The 16017-nt window shown below is 42.5% G+C and overlaps 1 protein-coding gene and 1 long non-coding RNA gene across 4 annotated transcripts in view; one reads left to right on the top strand and one right to left on the bottom strand.

Moving 5' to 3' along the window:
• The window catches only part of LOC134909161 (claudin-1-like), a 111815-nt gene that overhangs the window by 25605 nt on the left and 70193 nt on the right, over positions 1-16017 (top strand). The gene's annotated exons all lie outside the window — the stretch shown is intronic.
• Positions 4859-16017, bottom strand: part of LOC134909162 (uncharacterized) — a 62827-nt gene continuing 51668 nt past the window's right edge. Inside the window, exons 2-3 of one of the 2 annotated variants that reach the window (XR_010175860.1) lie at positions 6775-6862; positions 4859-5736 (exon numbers count right to left, since the gene is read on the bottom strand). This is a non-coding gene — a long non-coding RNA (uncharacterized LOC134909162). The remainder of the gene's footprint in view (positions 5737-6774; positions 6863-16017) is intronic. The other variant, XR_010175861.1, reaches the window with a different exon arrangement.

Genomic DNA, 16017 nt, shown 5'->3' with positions numbered 1-16017 from the left:
GATTTGTTGATTTGGAAATTTCCATGCTTCAGGTGGGGCGTGTGGATGGCATAGTCTGGCTGCCCACTTAGACCAGCCTCGGCCTGTGCAACTCCGACCATTCGGTTCACGCTTAATATATGGGACAAACTTCGACCCACAATGGATCTGGCCCAATTTCCTTCACCTATGACCCCTATCTGGGATCACCTCCAATTCCCTCTGGGATCTGCTGGTCCTATGGTGTCCTATTGGTGGAGATTGCAAATTACTAGATTTTACCATGTAAAAGGTCAATCTGCCCCATCTTCGTTTGCTGACCTCCAAGCTAAACTCCCATTCCCCGCCTCTTACCACTTTCAATACAATCAAATTATGAGCTTCATAAATTTGCAATTCCCCTCTAGTAAACTTCGTATGCTGACCCACTATGAACGCCTCTGTTCTTCTTCAATAGACCGCAATGGTAATATCTCTGTTATTTATCATTCTGTTCTAGCCCCTGACCCCCCTGACCGTGAACCTCACAAACTGGCATGGGAGTCAGACCTCCCATCCCATTTCGACATTTAGGAGTGACCTGTTCTTAGGACAAGAATTGCTAAAGCTTCGATCAGTGTGGCTATCAAAGAGACATGTTATAAAGTGTATACTAGATGGTACTTGGTACCCTCCAATCTCCACATCATTTTTCCATTGACCTCAAATATTTGTTAGAGGAATTGTGGGAACGTTGGTACATTCCTTTATATCTGGTGGCCCTGTCCGACAATTCAGGTTTTCTGGAATCAAGTGTGGGTGCTTCTGTCTCAAATTTTAGAATCTCCAGTATCAGGTACTATCGCCATAGCGTTATTGTGTTCCCTGGTACCGGCGATCAGTAAGCACCAAGATAAGCTTGTCATGCATGTATGCAATGCAGCTAAATCCCTGATAGCCAAATATTGGAAATCCTTGACAGCAACTTCCACTACTGCCCTTTTCAACCAAATCAACTTTATTGCTTCAATGGAATACATTACTAGTTTGCAAAGTAACTCCATGCCAACTTTCCACAACATTTGGTCCCCCTGGTACCTTTTCTGTTCTTCCCCCCCTGGCTGGACTCTGCTGATACTCCTATGTTTCTGCGTGCCTTACCCCTCCTACCCTCAATGCTTTATTATACTTTAGCTCTTTTTCTTTTTTGTTATTGTGTTTTTGTTTTTTGTTTGTTTCTTTTTCTTCCTTCTCAAAATATTGTGTACTGACTGGCTATCTCATTGTGCATTCTATGTTTATGTGTACTTTCAGTCTATTTCTGCTGTTGTGATTGTTGTATCTCACAGTACACCTATGTATCGCTTATTTTTCTTTTTTGGAATGAAATATATATAATAAACATACTGATTTGAATTTTTTTTTGTAAGGACAGGAATTCCCTGGTGACTGATAACCAACTGCTAGTCTCCTTTTTCAATCCTACAAAGGGAGTACAGATCATGGTCCTCATCAGTAGGACAAAGTTCAGGAAAACCAAACAATGCTGATGTTCTATGTAGGGATGTACACTGACCCCTGTATTTTGGATCTGTATTAACTTTATTTTTTATTTTTGCCAAAACTACCCTCACGTGGTTTTGGATCTGTATTTTTTTTAAATTGATAAAAACTGCTAAAATCACAAAATGTTGGCCTTTTTTGTTACTACAGTATTATTAACCTCAATAACATTGATTTCCAGTCATTTCCACTCAATTATGACCACTTCACAGCTTATCATATTGTTTTTACCGATACTGGCCAAGCTGGTTGGTTACTAAGCAACAGAGCAGCGGCACAAATACACAGCAGTTTATAGCACATCTATGAAACTTTGCCACACAGCAGTGGCAGAAAAGAAAAGTGGTGCAAGATGGAAATGTACTTGGGCCATCCCACCCACCCTTATGTTGGATATTAAAAAGGGCATGCACAGTTTAACAAACCAAGCACTTTAGCGACAGGGACTGCCACTTTTGTGGCTGAAGTGCTTGGTTTGTTTGAGCTCCCACAAAATAAGCTATCAATGGGCTTAAGGCAGCTAATAGTATTGTTAATCCTCTCTACAGTTGGAAGAGGTCTTTCTCGTCCTCTAATTCCTTACCCTCTTCAGTGTGTGCATTACATTCACACAATATTCATTTATCCACTCTGTAATCCACCATTACAAAGTCTCTGTACTTTGATGTAATTGCCGGTAAAGGTTTTCCTTATGGAAATTCCAGTTAATTTGGAAAGATAGACAGAACGTATGACTTAAGCTAGGATAAAGCATGGTCGCCAAAATGTAGTGTTCTGATTTCAAGATATTGACAACTCTTGGATACCGAAGCAAATTAAGGACTCGATCTACAAGTCCAACACACTTAGTGGAATTGCTTTGTTTAATCTCCTCATTCAATTTCCCGAGCTGCTTTTCCAAAAGTCTAATTAGGATATTCATATGACTAAAGCTAGCAGTGTCTGAATTCACTTCACAGGTAAATACTTTGAATGGTTTCAGCACCTTGCTCAATAAAAGTATTCCCCACTGTGCTGCAGTAGGGTACATTCAGACTCCTCTCCCAATATCATGACTTGTTGTGTAGCTTTGTATGGCTTTTTTGTTCTTCTATCCGCTGAAGTATATAAAGGGAATTCCACCTTGTTACTACCTCTTGCTTCAGTTGGTGGCAGAGCAAACTGCACTGTTCTTGCAGGCACTGCAGTCTTCTTCATGCAGCTGCTGAATGCCAAAAATTTCCCACATTTTTTTGGCCCACAGACAGCATCTCCTGCACGCCCGTGTCATTTCCTTTAACCTCTGCACCACCAAGTTGATTGTGTGAGAAAAACATGGGACATGTTGGTATTCACCTAGCTGTAATGCATTCATAATATTTGTGGTGTTAACAGAGATCACAAATTCTGAGGAGAGTCCAAGTGGGGTAAGCCATTTTCCTATGACATACCTTAGTTTTTCTAATAGGTAAATCTCTTAGTGAAGCCAGTGATACAGAGAGAAGCCTGCCTCTGAATAATCTGGAGTTGTTTGTTAGATGCTGCTGCTGTAAGTGATTAACCCACCCAGTGGGCTGTCACAGTCATGTAATCTTTAGTTTGACCAGTTATGGTTAAGTGGACAGTGGGTACAATACCATTTTTAAGTCAATAACTAGATTTTTTTGTAACGTCCTGGAACAGCTGAGAAATTGCATGTCTAGTAAATTGAATGAAGATGGCATTTGATAGCGGGAACACAGGAACTTAATTAACTGTCTAAAACCTGTTGCATTAATGGTAGATATAGGCTGCAGATCTAATACTAGCATAGCCATCATAGCATTAGTAAACCTCTGTGTGACTGGGTGACAGCTGTCATACTTGCTTCCTCCTGCAAAGGATTGTATAACAGTCAATTGTTGTTTAAAACTACTACAGTAGTAGTCTTCTTTGTCCCCTTCTTGGCTGAAGATCCATCCTCAGCAGCAGCAGGCCTAGTGCTGAAGGATTCTTTTGAGGAATCCTGGGTAGTTAGGGGGTGTCACCTTACTGTTTCCTGGATACAGGACTACCTCTGGTCATTAGTGAGTATGCTGATGATGAAGATGTTGGCAGTAGAGATTGCAGGTGCTGGGATCTAGCTGAGAGAAGGGAGCTTGCTGATGCTGGACTGATTGATGTTATTTTTTAGCAAAAGTTTCTGATTTTCCCCAAAATTTTCCATGAACTCGCTGAAAATGATGTAACAGGGAGGAGGTAGCTAGATGGTTTAGGTCCCTGCCACTACTTACTGTGGTTTTACAAATGCTACAGATGGCTAGACAAGTGTTGTAAGAATTTGGGTAAAAATATTTCCACACATAAGATGTAGATTCTTTGGTCTTATGGCCAGGCATGGCAATGGCCTTCTTATCATGGGAAAGAACTGCTTCCATTGGTACCTGACTTACACAAACAACAAACAACATCCTCATCATTAACATTCTCATAAGCGTTGGCGTCAACTACATAAATATCCCCCTCATCCTGTTGCTCTTCCACATTGGCATCCTCAATTTATACTATATGTAACCAGCTATATGTGTGCTGTTCATCCACACATTTGCAGAGGGTGCACAAATGGTGGAAGGATGCTGCTCTATGAGTACAGTACCAGAAAGGTTGGGCTCACACATAGCACTCATCAACACAGTTAGACTCTCCTCCGGGATTTGTGATGTTTCTGAACACACAGTTTGTTCTACTGTCTTAGTGGCTGTTTTTAGCACTGATTTTCTGTTTTTCATTTTTTTCTTAACACCTTTTCTATATTCTGAGTGAGAAGAACTTGTATTATTATGAGAGGACAAAGAAGATTCCTCACTGACAGATGCAGAATCACAATCACCACTCATAAATATAGGCCAAGGCATGAGCCTTTCTTTGCCACTGCGTGTTGTGAATGGTATGTTGGTAATTGTATGTTTTTCTGCAGTAAAGTTTCCCTTTATTAGAGGTGTTTAAAAAAAAATTTGTTTGTTTTGTTTCAGATGCCCTGTTTTAAACCTTTATGTCCTTAGGCATCGGCTTTAATAGATGACTTTGAAGGACTGGTGTCAGCATGACTGGTGGCAGCAGCTGCAGAGCTAGTAATTGGTTGCTGCTCCTGCTCTTCTCTAAACTGATCATTATCCACATCAATGAACAAACAGAAGTAGTACAAACAGTAGAATATATATGTGTGTATATATATATATATATATATATATATATAGTACTCTTTTACTAATTCACAGCTCAGCTCACACTGTGTGGAGTAACAGCCTTTTTATATGTACATGAAAAATTTTAACTTTTTTATAGTAACTTACAACTGACACTGTGGAGTCACACCACTTTTATTTATGTGAATGTACTGGGGGACAGCGCACACAGGTTGTATAAATAATAAAAACATTTTTATTTATTTTTTTGCAAATAATGACTGATGCTGTGAGTCACACTGCTTATATTTATGTGAACACAGTGGGATATAGCCTGCAGAGCCACAGTGAAGCACCGCAGTTTGACAGTCCAATTAGACTAGTAATAATTCCTGCACTATAAATTATTTGCGATCTGCCTGTACTGTAAATCCTGCTCAGCCAATATTAACACTGTGGGGAGTGGACTGAACAGATAGGTCAGCTCAGCATAGCCAGTGGACTGGATAGACACAGCACAGCAGCAGCTACTGGACAGGATGGACACAGAAGCTACTTGAGTGTATGGACACAGCACAGTAACTTGAGCGGAAGGACATAGGGGGGGTAAATTTACTACTAAGATGGGAGATGTTATAAGATGTTCTATTTAAGATGCAATGTTGCCCATAGCAACCAATCAGATTCCAGGTATTATATTCTTGAAGGTGCTAGATAAATGAGATGTAGAATCTGACTGGTTGCTATGGGCAACATTCTATTTTAAATAGAACTCTCAGCTTAGTAAATTTACACCAGGGAGTGGATGGACACAGCAGCAGCCACTGGACACAGGGAGGGGATGTGGACTGGGATCAGTATGAAATGGCATCCAAATCACAGAGGGAGGGACTTATATAGAATCCAAAACCTGTGAGAATTTGACACCAGGATGATGACATTTTGCCTCAATTTGAAATCCGATCAAGGCGCCGCTCGGACTCACTCGGATCCCGGAAGTACAGGTGGGCTCAGCTTCCTGAAGACCGAATATGCTCATCTCTAGTTTTATCATGTTCTCTCTTGCCACAGTCTGAGGACAACAATAAGAAAGACCCCTTAGAGGCAAGGAACCATCCTGTTTTATCCAAAGTTTTTGACTCGACTCTCAAGGCTGGCTCAAGTTTGAAAATCCTATATACTGTATCATGCATTGACTGGCAGGAGAGTCAAATTGTCAAAATGGCAGGGAATTAATGTGTTGGACTTGGGTGGTGTTGAGACTTCTGAACAGGAAATGGAATTAAACATTTTACTTTGGCATCTCCCCATCCAGCCAGGCTGAAAGGTTTGTACAGTCCTTTAAAAGAGCTGTGTAGGCCATGAGTAAAGAACTATTACTCTTTCAGCATAAAATTTATAACTTTCTATCAACCATAAAACGGTGCAGACTACTACTGGGCCGTCACCCACCATGTTGTTTCTATATGAGATCTTAGTGAACTTAGTGAAGCCTATGTGAGTAAATAGGTACAGAATAAACAGTTGCGTTAGATCTATTAATGAGATTTTGCTGTTGGCCAAGAAGTGCTTGTTTATGATTTCAGAGCCCATAAATGGCAAGAAGGCATGGTGACCTCTAAAACTGGACCCTTAATGTGTGAAGTTCAGGTGGTGAGAGGAGAATTGTCGTGATCCGATCATTGAATCCAGTGGGTTGGTTGAGTCCAACATAACTCCTAACCTTCCAGTAGAAACATAGTTAACATGAATTGAGTATCAACATTCTGAACTTAACAAACAGCCCTCAGAATGTCACCCAGAAGCCTGAGGTTTTTCACAACCTTGTCCAGACAGAGGATAGAAGGCTCCACAGAGACTGGACTATGATTAGCATTGATGTTTTGTAAATAATTATGTTGAGCACGTGACTATGGTGAGAGGAGTGCGGTGACTTACTATTTGCTTTAGATTGTCCGGTAGAAGTATACATAGGAACTTGTTGCCTACTTCCTGTTTAGAGTATGTAACTAATCTAGTCATAAACTTATATCATTACATGATGTTCTAGAGAAGCATACTCTGTTTTCTTCAGTCTGTGTATGGTGTCATACTGTACGTACGTACGTACATCATCTCATGAATGTAGCAGCCACATCATCATGTAGGTATGGTACACCTCCCCTGTACTCCTGGGCTCCAACCTCTTCTCGGCACTACTGGGTACATAACAATATTAATAGCTATTAGCTAAAGGCCTTAACAGCCGCAGGAAGTACAGTACATAAGGGGAGGTCCCACAACCAATTCTGAGACACTAGGACAGTATGCCTGTAGCTGTTCAGGTTCCCAGGGAACTATTGCATTTTACATCCCCTTTAGGCCGGGTACACAACTGCACGACCTTCAATCGTGCCGATGGTCGGGGCGATTTCCCTTACACGTATACATTACACAATGTAATGAGCGACAGAATGACAGCTCATTCCATCTTTCATTACACTGCGCCGGGTCGAGCATGATATCTTCTGATTGGCCGTTCAAAATGACCAAACGAGAGCGCGCAATCGGGCATACACATTAGACAATACAGATGACTTGTGGTTCTGATACAGCAATATCATTCTGATGTGTACCCGGCCTTAACCACTCTAACGAAATGAACACCTGTCCTTCTCTCCGTCAAAAAGTTTTAGTTCTCGTGTATAAATCTCTGCACTGGCTTACGAATGTGTTTCAATACTAGATTATATAATAGCAATAAATACAAATTATTAAAGATTTTAGTGCTTTGTGATATTATATGGTTATCTAAAATTCTGGTAAAATACAAACATGTCTATTAATGGCTTTTAATAATAATAATAATAATAATTATTATTATTATTATTATCATTAGAATTAAATGACGCAACAAGATTACATGGGTACAAGCTGATCACATCAGATGGTTACAGGCAAGTTGCTGCCTGGTTGCTATGGGGGTCATTCCGAGTTGATCGCTCGTTGCCGATTTTCGCAGCGCAGCGATCAGGTAAAAAAACGGCAAAACTGCCCATGCGTATGCACCGCAATGCGCATGCACATCGTACGGGTACAAAGAGCATCGTTGCTGTGCAATTGTTTTAGCGAAGAATCCATTCGCACAGCCGATCGCAAGGAGATTGACAGGAAGAGGGCGTTTATTAGTGTCAACTGAACGTTTTCTGGGAGTGGTTGGGAAAACGCAGGCATATCCAGGTGTTTGCACGTAAATTCCGGGACCTCCGTCGCTGGATTCATCGCACAGGATAAGTAACTACAGGGCTGGTCTTGTTTTGCACAAAATGTGTTTGTGCTGCTCGGCTGCACATGCGTTCGCACACTTTCAAAGCGAAAATACACTCCCCTCGTGGGCGGCGACAATGCGTTTGCACGGTTGCTAAAAGTAGCTAGCGAGCGATCAACTCGGAATGACCCCCTATGTTGTTAGTGCAGAATTGCACCTTTGAGCTCTGTTCGTAAATAGCCATCAATGTACATTTAAGTAGTCAGTAGCTAAACAATAGTGTAACTAATTCCTAGATGATCTAGATCCCTGTAAATTATAAACAATACTAATTAAAAAAAATGAACATCCAGCTGTTATTATATTATATTGATTTCAAAAACTATGAGGTCTATGTACTAAGCCTTGGAAATAGATAAAGTGGACAGACATTAAGTACCAACCAACCAACTTCTAACTTTTTTGTTTTCAAACACAGACTGTAACATGGCAGTTAGGAGCTGATTGGCTGGTACTTTATCTCCATCCACTTTATCTCTCTATAAAACTTAATACATAGACCCCATAGTTCTCAAAAAAAAAAAAAAAAAGGTGCATCCATACCAGAGTAGAAAGCTGCAAGATATATACAGGGATTGGGTTCCCAGCCATCAGAATGCCAACGGTGGGGCGAGCGCAACAAAAAGCCCTCTGCAGACTCACTGTACTTGCCACGCTGCGGGCTCGGTAGATCGCTGCGCTCGCCACATGTTCTATTCCCACTCTATGGGTGTTGTGGACACCCACGAGTGGGAATAGTTCTGGGCCCCTTGCCGGCATTCAGTATGCTGATCGCCTGGATCATAACTATATCCCATATGCAGATATTCTTCCTGTTTGGTTTAAGACCAGTTTAATAGAATGTACAAGTAGGCGGTTTAAGAATTGATGGGCCCGTATACAAGGGTTTTTTTTAGACTTCCCTACCAGGAATACTGTATGTTCCTGGTGGTTGTGCAGAAAATAGAAAAGACTCTGCCACTATCCTATTATTATTAGCATTTATTTTTGAGGTTTCACAAATTTCTGTAGTGCCATACAGACCAAAATAGAAACAGGATAACCAGAATAACACATAAACATACCGTAGTTACTAATACAAGCATAATTATAGTGTATACCAATTGGGTGAGGTAGTGGCCCTAAGGAGAGGGATAAAACAAGAGTAAGCAGGGCCCTGCTCATGAGACCTTACATTCTATTAGGAAAGGGAGTGAGTGAGGATATTGTGGATGTAAAAGGACATGAGGATATAGGAGGGACGACCTGATCAAGTTGAAATCCAGCAAGCTAGAATGAGTAGGTGAGTATTGACCTTCCTACCTCTATGTCTGTCTGTTTTTACCCAGTTTTGTTCTATTACTGTTGTTCTAATTGTAAAGCGCAACGGAATATGCTGCGCTATATAAGAAACTGTTAATAAATAAATAAATAAATAAATAAATTATAAGCAATGAATATTGGGAGAGAGTCTGATTAAGCAAGGGAGAGTGTTCCATAGGTTAGGTGGGAGAAGGCTTGCAGGCATGAGTGAGACGTGGGGTGGAGCATAGAGGCAGTACTCACTGGCTGACCACAGAGGGCAGGTGGGAGTGTGAATTAAAATGAGTTTGGAGATGTAAAAGAAAGAGGAGAGTGAGAAAGATGAGGTAAAGGTGAGAGTTTAAGCTGAATTCTGTAAAGGTAAAATCAGTCTAGTAGTGTTAAGTAGAGATTGAAAAAGAGGGAGACAGTTGTGGGGAAGACCCGAGAGGAGGAGGTAGCAATAGTTAGTTAAAAAGATGAGGGAATATACAAGTGTTTTGGTAGCATCTAGGGAGAGGAAAAGGTGCATTACACTTGAGAAAGCATTGAGACATCTAAGAGGACATAGTGGATAGAAAGTTAGAATGTGAGAGAGGACTGAAGGGGATAGGTCAGAGGAGGACAGTTAGATTTGGGTCTCATTGATATTCAGATGTCACTGAAGAACAAAAGAAGATGTGTAGAGCAAGAAGAGTAGGGAGCCTGGGACTTAGCATTGACGGAATCCTATGAGGCGCAGGAGAGATGGGATGGAGAAGGTAGATGTTGTGATAGAGAAGGATTAGTTAGAGACATAGGAGGAAAACCAAGAACGTACTGTGTCACACCACCAAGGGAGCGAAGAAGGAAAGAAGTGCATACACAATTGTTTTAAAGGATGAGGACCAAAAAGTGACACTTGGATTTAGCAGGAGGCAGTCATTGATGACTAGGGTTAGGACAGTTTCAGTGAAATGGAGGAGGCAAAAGCCAGAATGGAGGGAGTTAAGGAGGTAGCTGAGAGAAAGGTGGACAGGTCGGTATAAAGAAGCCTTTCAAGAATTTTAGAGGTTGGATTAACGCTAAGGGCGAACAGGGGACCCCCACATATGGTTTGTCTGACCCAACAATTACCACCACATCTACAATACTTAAGGGACTCGGGAGCTGCTCTATGGGGGTCATTCCGAGTTGATCGCTAGCTGCCGTTGTTCGCAGCACAGCGATCAGGCTAAAAATCGCAGGTGTGTAGTACAGGTACAACGAGCATCGTGGGTTTGCACAGAGTCCAACGAACATTCCTGTCGCATGGCAGAACACAGGAAGATTGACATGAAGTGGGCGTTTCTGGCTGGCAACTGACCGTTTTCAGGGAGTGTTTGGAAAATCGCAGGTGTGGCTGAAAAAACGCAGGCATTGCTGGGGGTTCACTGGGCGGGTGTGTGACGTCAAAAGCCGCCCCTCCGTCATTAGAATCAACGCACACGAAGAGTAACTACAGGGCTGGTCTTGTTTTGCACAAAAAGATTTTGCAGGCGCTCTGCTGCACAAGCGTTCGCACTTCTGCAAAGCAAAAATACACTCCCCCATGGGTGGCGACAATGCGTTTGCACGGCTGCTGAAAACTGCTAGCGAGCTATCAACTCGGAATGACCCCCTATATGTATTGTGTATTGAGAAGCATCAGCAGCCCTGTCCATATACCGGGAAATCAGTAACAGAAGCCAAAGTTTAGTACTCGGGGCTCTGTGTGGCATACTGGGGTGACACTATGGGTATAATATTAGCAAAGAGGGCATTAAGTGGCGGGTGTGGTATGTAAGGTAAATTAGACTTAGGTCGACAGTGTCTAGGTCGACCACTATTGGTTGACGGTAAGTAGCTTGACATGGTTTCTTGGTCGACAGGGTCTCTAGGTCGACATGAGAAAAGGTCGACATGAGAAAAGGTCGACATGAGTTTTTTTAACTTAATTGGGTGTCGTTTTCTCCTGTTCAGTGACCGGGAACCCCAATTAGTGCACTGTGGCACCTTGCATGGCTCACAAAGGTGCCTCGCTCCACTACCACTGTGCTTTGCACCGGTTACCGTTCCCATTTGTAGTCCATGTGGATTGTAAAGTATGAAAAAGAAAAAAAGAAAAGAAAAACTCATGTCGACCTTTTGTCATGTTGACCTAGAACATGTTGAACTACAAACCCTGTCGACCTAGAAACCATGTCGACCTACTTACTGTCAACCAACGGTGGTCAACCTAGATAGTGGTCGACCTACTTACTGTTGACCTAAAGACCGGATCCCTAAGTGGCATGCTGGGGGTCACTGGAGGGCATAATATTAATACTGGGGGCATCATATTAAAAGTGGGGGTATTGTGTGGCATACTAGGGGTTCACCATGGGGCATAATAATACTGGGGAGATTGTGTGGCATAATATTACTATTGAGGGCAATGAGTGCTATTTTGGGTCCATTCTGTGGCATAATTCTGAAGGCACAGAAAAAGCACCTGTGTGTGAAACGCGTTAGAGGATCTGCTGTTCACCCTGACAAGTGTTACCCCACTTTTGGATCTACCCCGCCGGACTGGGAGCTAAGGACAACTAACAAGACTCCACACACCTGCCACTCCAGCTGAGCTGTAATCGGAGGAGACGCGGCTAGCCAGGTGGGGAGTCTGCTCTGCATGTGTCCGCATACAAGCGGCTCCAGCACGCTGAGGGGTAGAGACCATCCAGCACCGCTACCACCGCAAAAGAGAGACAGGAGAAGGGAGAGCTAAACACCGCCGCTGTGCACAGCGAGGATCTCCCCAGCACGTCCGTGCTCACGGCTGTGGTGGTAAGCGGCATTTATCTGTCTTAAAATTGACAGTCTACAGACTGTGGCCAGTATACAAACAGGACCTGTGTCTCTATTTAGAGGACTGAGTCCCAATATATTTGGAAAAACATCACCTATTGTTGTGGGAATACAAGTTATTTATTTACATACATCAGTGGAAGAAATAGCTGTCCCTAAAAACAGATCTGAGCACTGGATGCTTAAACATAGAATTAGTGTTACAGTTTTTAAGCGAGCTCATAGTGAATATGCATGCATATTGAGTTTTTATATATATATTCACATTTGTGATATTTTTGAATTTAAATAAGAACCAGGGAGGTAATTTTAAATGTGGCTTTATTCATATACGCACCTGGTAATATAGCGCAATCAGTCATTCCTTTTTCTTTCATAATTCTGAAGGCATTGTGTGGCATAATATTAATACTAGTGGCAATGTGTGGTGTATTGAGGTCATTAGGTGGCATAATAACTCTGGGGGCATTGTGTGGCATAATATTAATGCTGGGGGATTTGTGTGGAATGCTAGGGGTACTATGTGGCATACTGGGGTGTGCTGTGTGGCATAATGTTTATACTTGGGCAACTGTGGCATAATGTCCATAATTGGGGCACTTTGTGGTTAATGTAATTTTATTGGTAGGGGCCCCCACAAACCTTAATCCATCCTTATGTACCATATCTAATTAAGGTAAAGTAGAATGAATCTTGGTCTTGTATACAGTGAGGAAATGACAGTGTCACAGTATAAACCATTACTACTACTGTACTACTGATGAGCTCTAGCTATGAAAGCAGTTACACTACTTGCTATTAACCTAACAATGTGACTGTTGTAGGATCGATCATCTCCACCTTGTGAAAGGTGCTCATAGCCAGGTAACACAGCATGTGTGGAAATGTGGTGTTCTAATGATGTGCAGGTAACTCCTTATCACTCATTGTAGTGTCAGTGCAAAGAGCAAAGGTGCAATGATTTTATCTAACCGGGAAATCCGTAATGGGAAGTCATTTCTTTCATTCAGGAGACTCCATACATGATACGTTTGCTTAAATCCTTAATTTTGGGTCAATTTCATTACTTGCAACCATGTCTACTGCCTTTGAACTGGCTGGATTTTTAATGGGGTTGGCTGGATGTTTAATGTCTGGAGTCACCTTATCAAGTGAGAGGTGGAAAACGTCCACTGTGAGCGGCAGCGTAATTACCACGTCCATCTTGTATGAGAACCTGTGGAAGAGCTGTGCAACAGACAGCACCGGCATCTCCAACTGCAAGTCGTTCGATTCACTGCTGAATCTGCATTGTAAGTTCATTATTGATTCTAGACTTAACATATACACACACCCTAAGTACTTTATATATTCCTGTGTAATTTCTTGTGTGCTCGTTACATGTCTCTGTATAGTTTTACTACCAGTGTTTGCCTGTCATGTAGGGGCAAATGCATCAAACCGTGAAGAGAAATAAAGTGGAGAGAGACGAAGTACCAACCAATCAGCTTCTGTCATTTTTCAAACACAGCCTGCAAAACGGCAGTTAGAAACTGATTAGTTGGTACTTTACCTCTCTCCACTTTATCACTCCAAAGTTTGATACATCTTCCTATAGTATTTTATTGCAGGGCGACCGCTTGAGTTCTAAGTGTTGGGGACATCAATTGCTGTTGTATATATAAGTAAAGGGCAGCTATAGAGATAGTGTTGTACCTTTTATGCCTGTTCAGAATTTTAGATATATTAAAATTCAAATGTAGTTTCAATTTCCTTTGCACACCCATTGCCTAATGCACTTTGTATGAACAGCAGAAGGTTTTCAAAGACGTTGTTTTTGGCAATAGTATTGAATAAAAAAAACATTACATTTAATATAACTAGCTGATGTGCCCGGTTTCAACCAGGCAAAGGTTTGCTGGGTGAAAGATGTTCTCCCTTAGGAGTTGAATTTAAAAAAAATCCCTACTTAGTGAATGGCTGCAAATAACTGTCACAGATTCCAGACCACACAGCAGGCCACATGTTCCAAGTCACACAGCAGGTGCACAGGAAGTGTTCACCAACTGTCACATTTTCCAGATCATAATGGTGATGCATTGTAAATGGCAAGCGGACGCTTTGCCCCATAAGTCCTAAAGGAAGCAACCAATGACAACGCCAATATTTTTTCTGCAAATTTACAGACCAAGGTCTTTAATTTAGTATATGATGTGCCCTATTCAGACAACAGTATCACAGAAATATGTCACTCATAAAAGTTGTCCTTCTGCTATTAATATATAAAATGTCCGTTTTAACTCCCAGGTACAAAACAACAAAAATCAGCAGCAGTAAATATTAGAGATGAGCGGGTTCGGTTCTCAGAGAACCGAACCCCCCCAAACCTCACTACGCGAGCCCAGATCCGAGTCAGGCTCAGGTTTTCCTGCCTGACTCGGAAACCAGAACGAGGCAAAACGTCAACATCCCGCTGTCGGATTCTCGCAGGGTTTGGATTCCATATAAGGAGCCGCGCATTGCCGCCATTTTCACTCCGGCATTGGAGAGTGTAGAGAGAGGATGTGTCTCCATCCTCAGTGTCCGTGTCTTGTGCTGCATCTGTCCAGTCACAGTGGTTGTGTCCTCTGCTGCCATATGTCCAGTGCTGCTGTATAAGTACAATCCAGTGGTGGTGTCTTGGGCTGCATGAGTCCAGTCACAATGGTGGTGTCCTCTGCTGCCATGTGTCCAGTGCTGCTGTATAGGTCCAGTCCAGTGGTGCTGTGTTGTGCTGCATCAGTCCAGTCACAGTGGTGGTGTCCTCTGCTGCCATATGTCCAGTGCTGCTGTATAAGTCCAGTCCATTGCAGTGGTGCTGTGTTGTCCTGTATCAGTCCAGTGGTGGTGTCTCTGTGCTGCCGTATATGTCCAGTGGTACTGCCGTATATGTCCAGCAGTACTGCCGTATAAATCCAGTGATCCTGCCGTATAATTCCAGTGATCCTGCCGTATAATTCCAGTGGTACTGGCGTATAAATCCAGTGATCCTGCCGTATTATTCCAGTGATCCTGCCATATAATTCCAGTGGTACTGGCGTATAAGTCCAGTGATACTGCTGTATAATTACAGTGGTACTGGCATATAAATCCAGTCCAGTGATACTGCCGTATATGTCCAGTGATACTGCCGTATATTTCCATTGATATTGCTGTATATGTCCAGCAGTACTGCCGTATATGTCCAGCGTTACTGCCGTATAAATCCAGTGATCCTGACGTATAATTGCAGTGATCCTACCGTATAATTCCAGTGGTACTGGCATATAAGTCCAGTCCAGTGACACTGCCGTATATGTCCAGTGATACCGCCGCATATGTCCATTGATACTGCCGTATATGTACAGTGATACTGCTGTATAAATCCAGTGATCCTGATGTATAATTCTAGTGATCCTGTCGTATAATTCCAGTGGTACTGGCCACTGCACCACCACTACAGATGTAGCCAGCCTCCCCCGGGAGAGGAGGCGCACGGGACTTCAGCCAGTGCAGAGCAGCAAGCCGGGCACGGCGGCGGACCGCGGCAATCACCACTCCACTGTGCAGCAGCAAACGTGGTGTGTGGGGGGTGCCGCACATTAGGGGGTGCCTGTGCGCACCAGGCACCCCCCCCCCCCCACGCACGCCTATGTATATATATTAGAGATGAGCGCCTGAAATTTTTCGGGTTTTGTGTTTTGGTTTTGGGTTCGGTTCCGCGGCCGTGTTTTGGGTTCGAACGCGTTTTGGCAAAACCTCACCGAATTTTTTTTGTCGGATTCGGTCGGGTGTGTTTTGGATTCGGGTGTTTTTTTCCAAAAACACTAAAAAACAGCTTAAATCATAGAATTTGGGGGTCATTTTGATCCCAAAGTATTATTAACCTCAAAAACCATAATTTACACTCATTTTCAGTCTATT

This window comes from Pseudophryne corroboree, chromosome 4, assembly GCF_028390025.1.
Source record: "Pseudophryne corroboree isolate aPseCor3 chromosome 4, aPseCor3.hap2, whole genome shotgun sequence".
Taxonomy (NCBI): Eukaryota; Metazoa; Chordata; class Amphibia; order Anura; family Myobatrachidae; genus Pseudophryne; species Pseudophryne corroboree.
The sequence above is the reverse complement of the archived record's forward strand: the minus strand, read 5'-3'. Positions and strand labels throughout refer to the sequence as shown.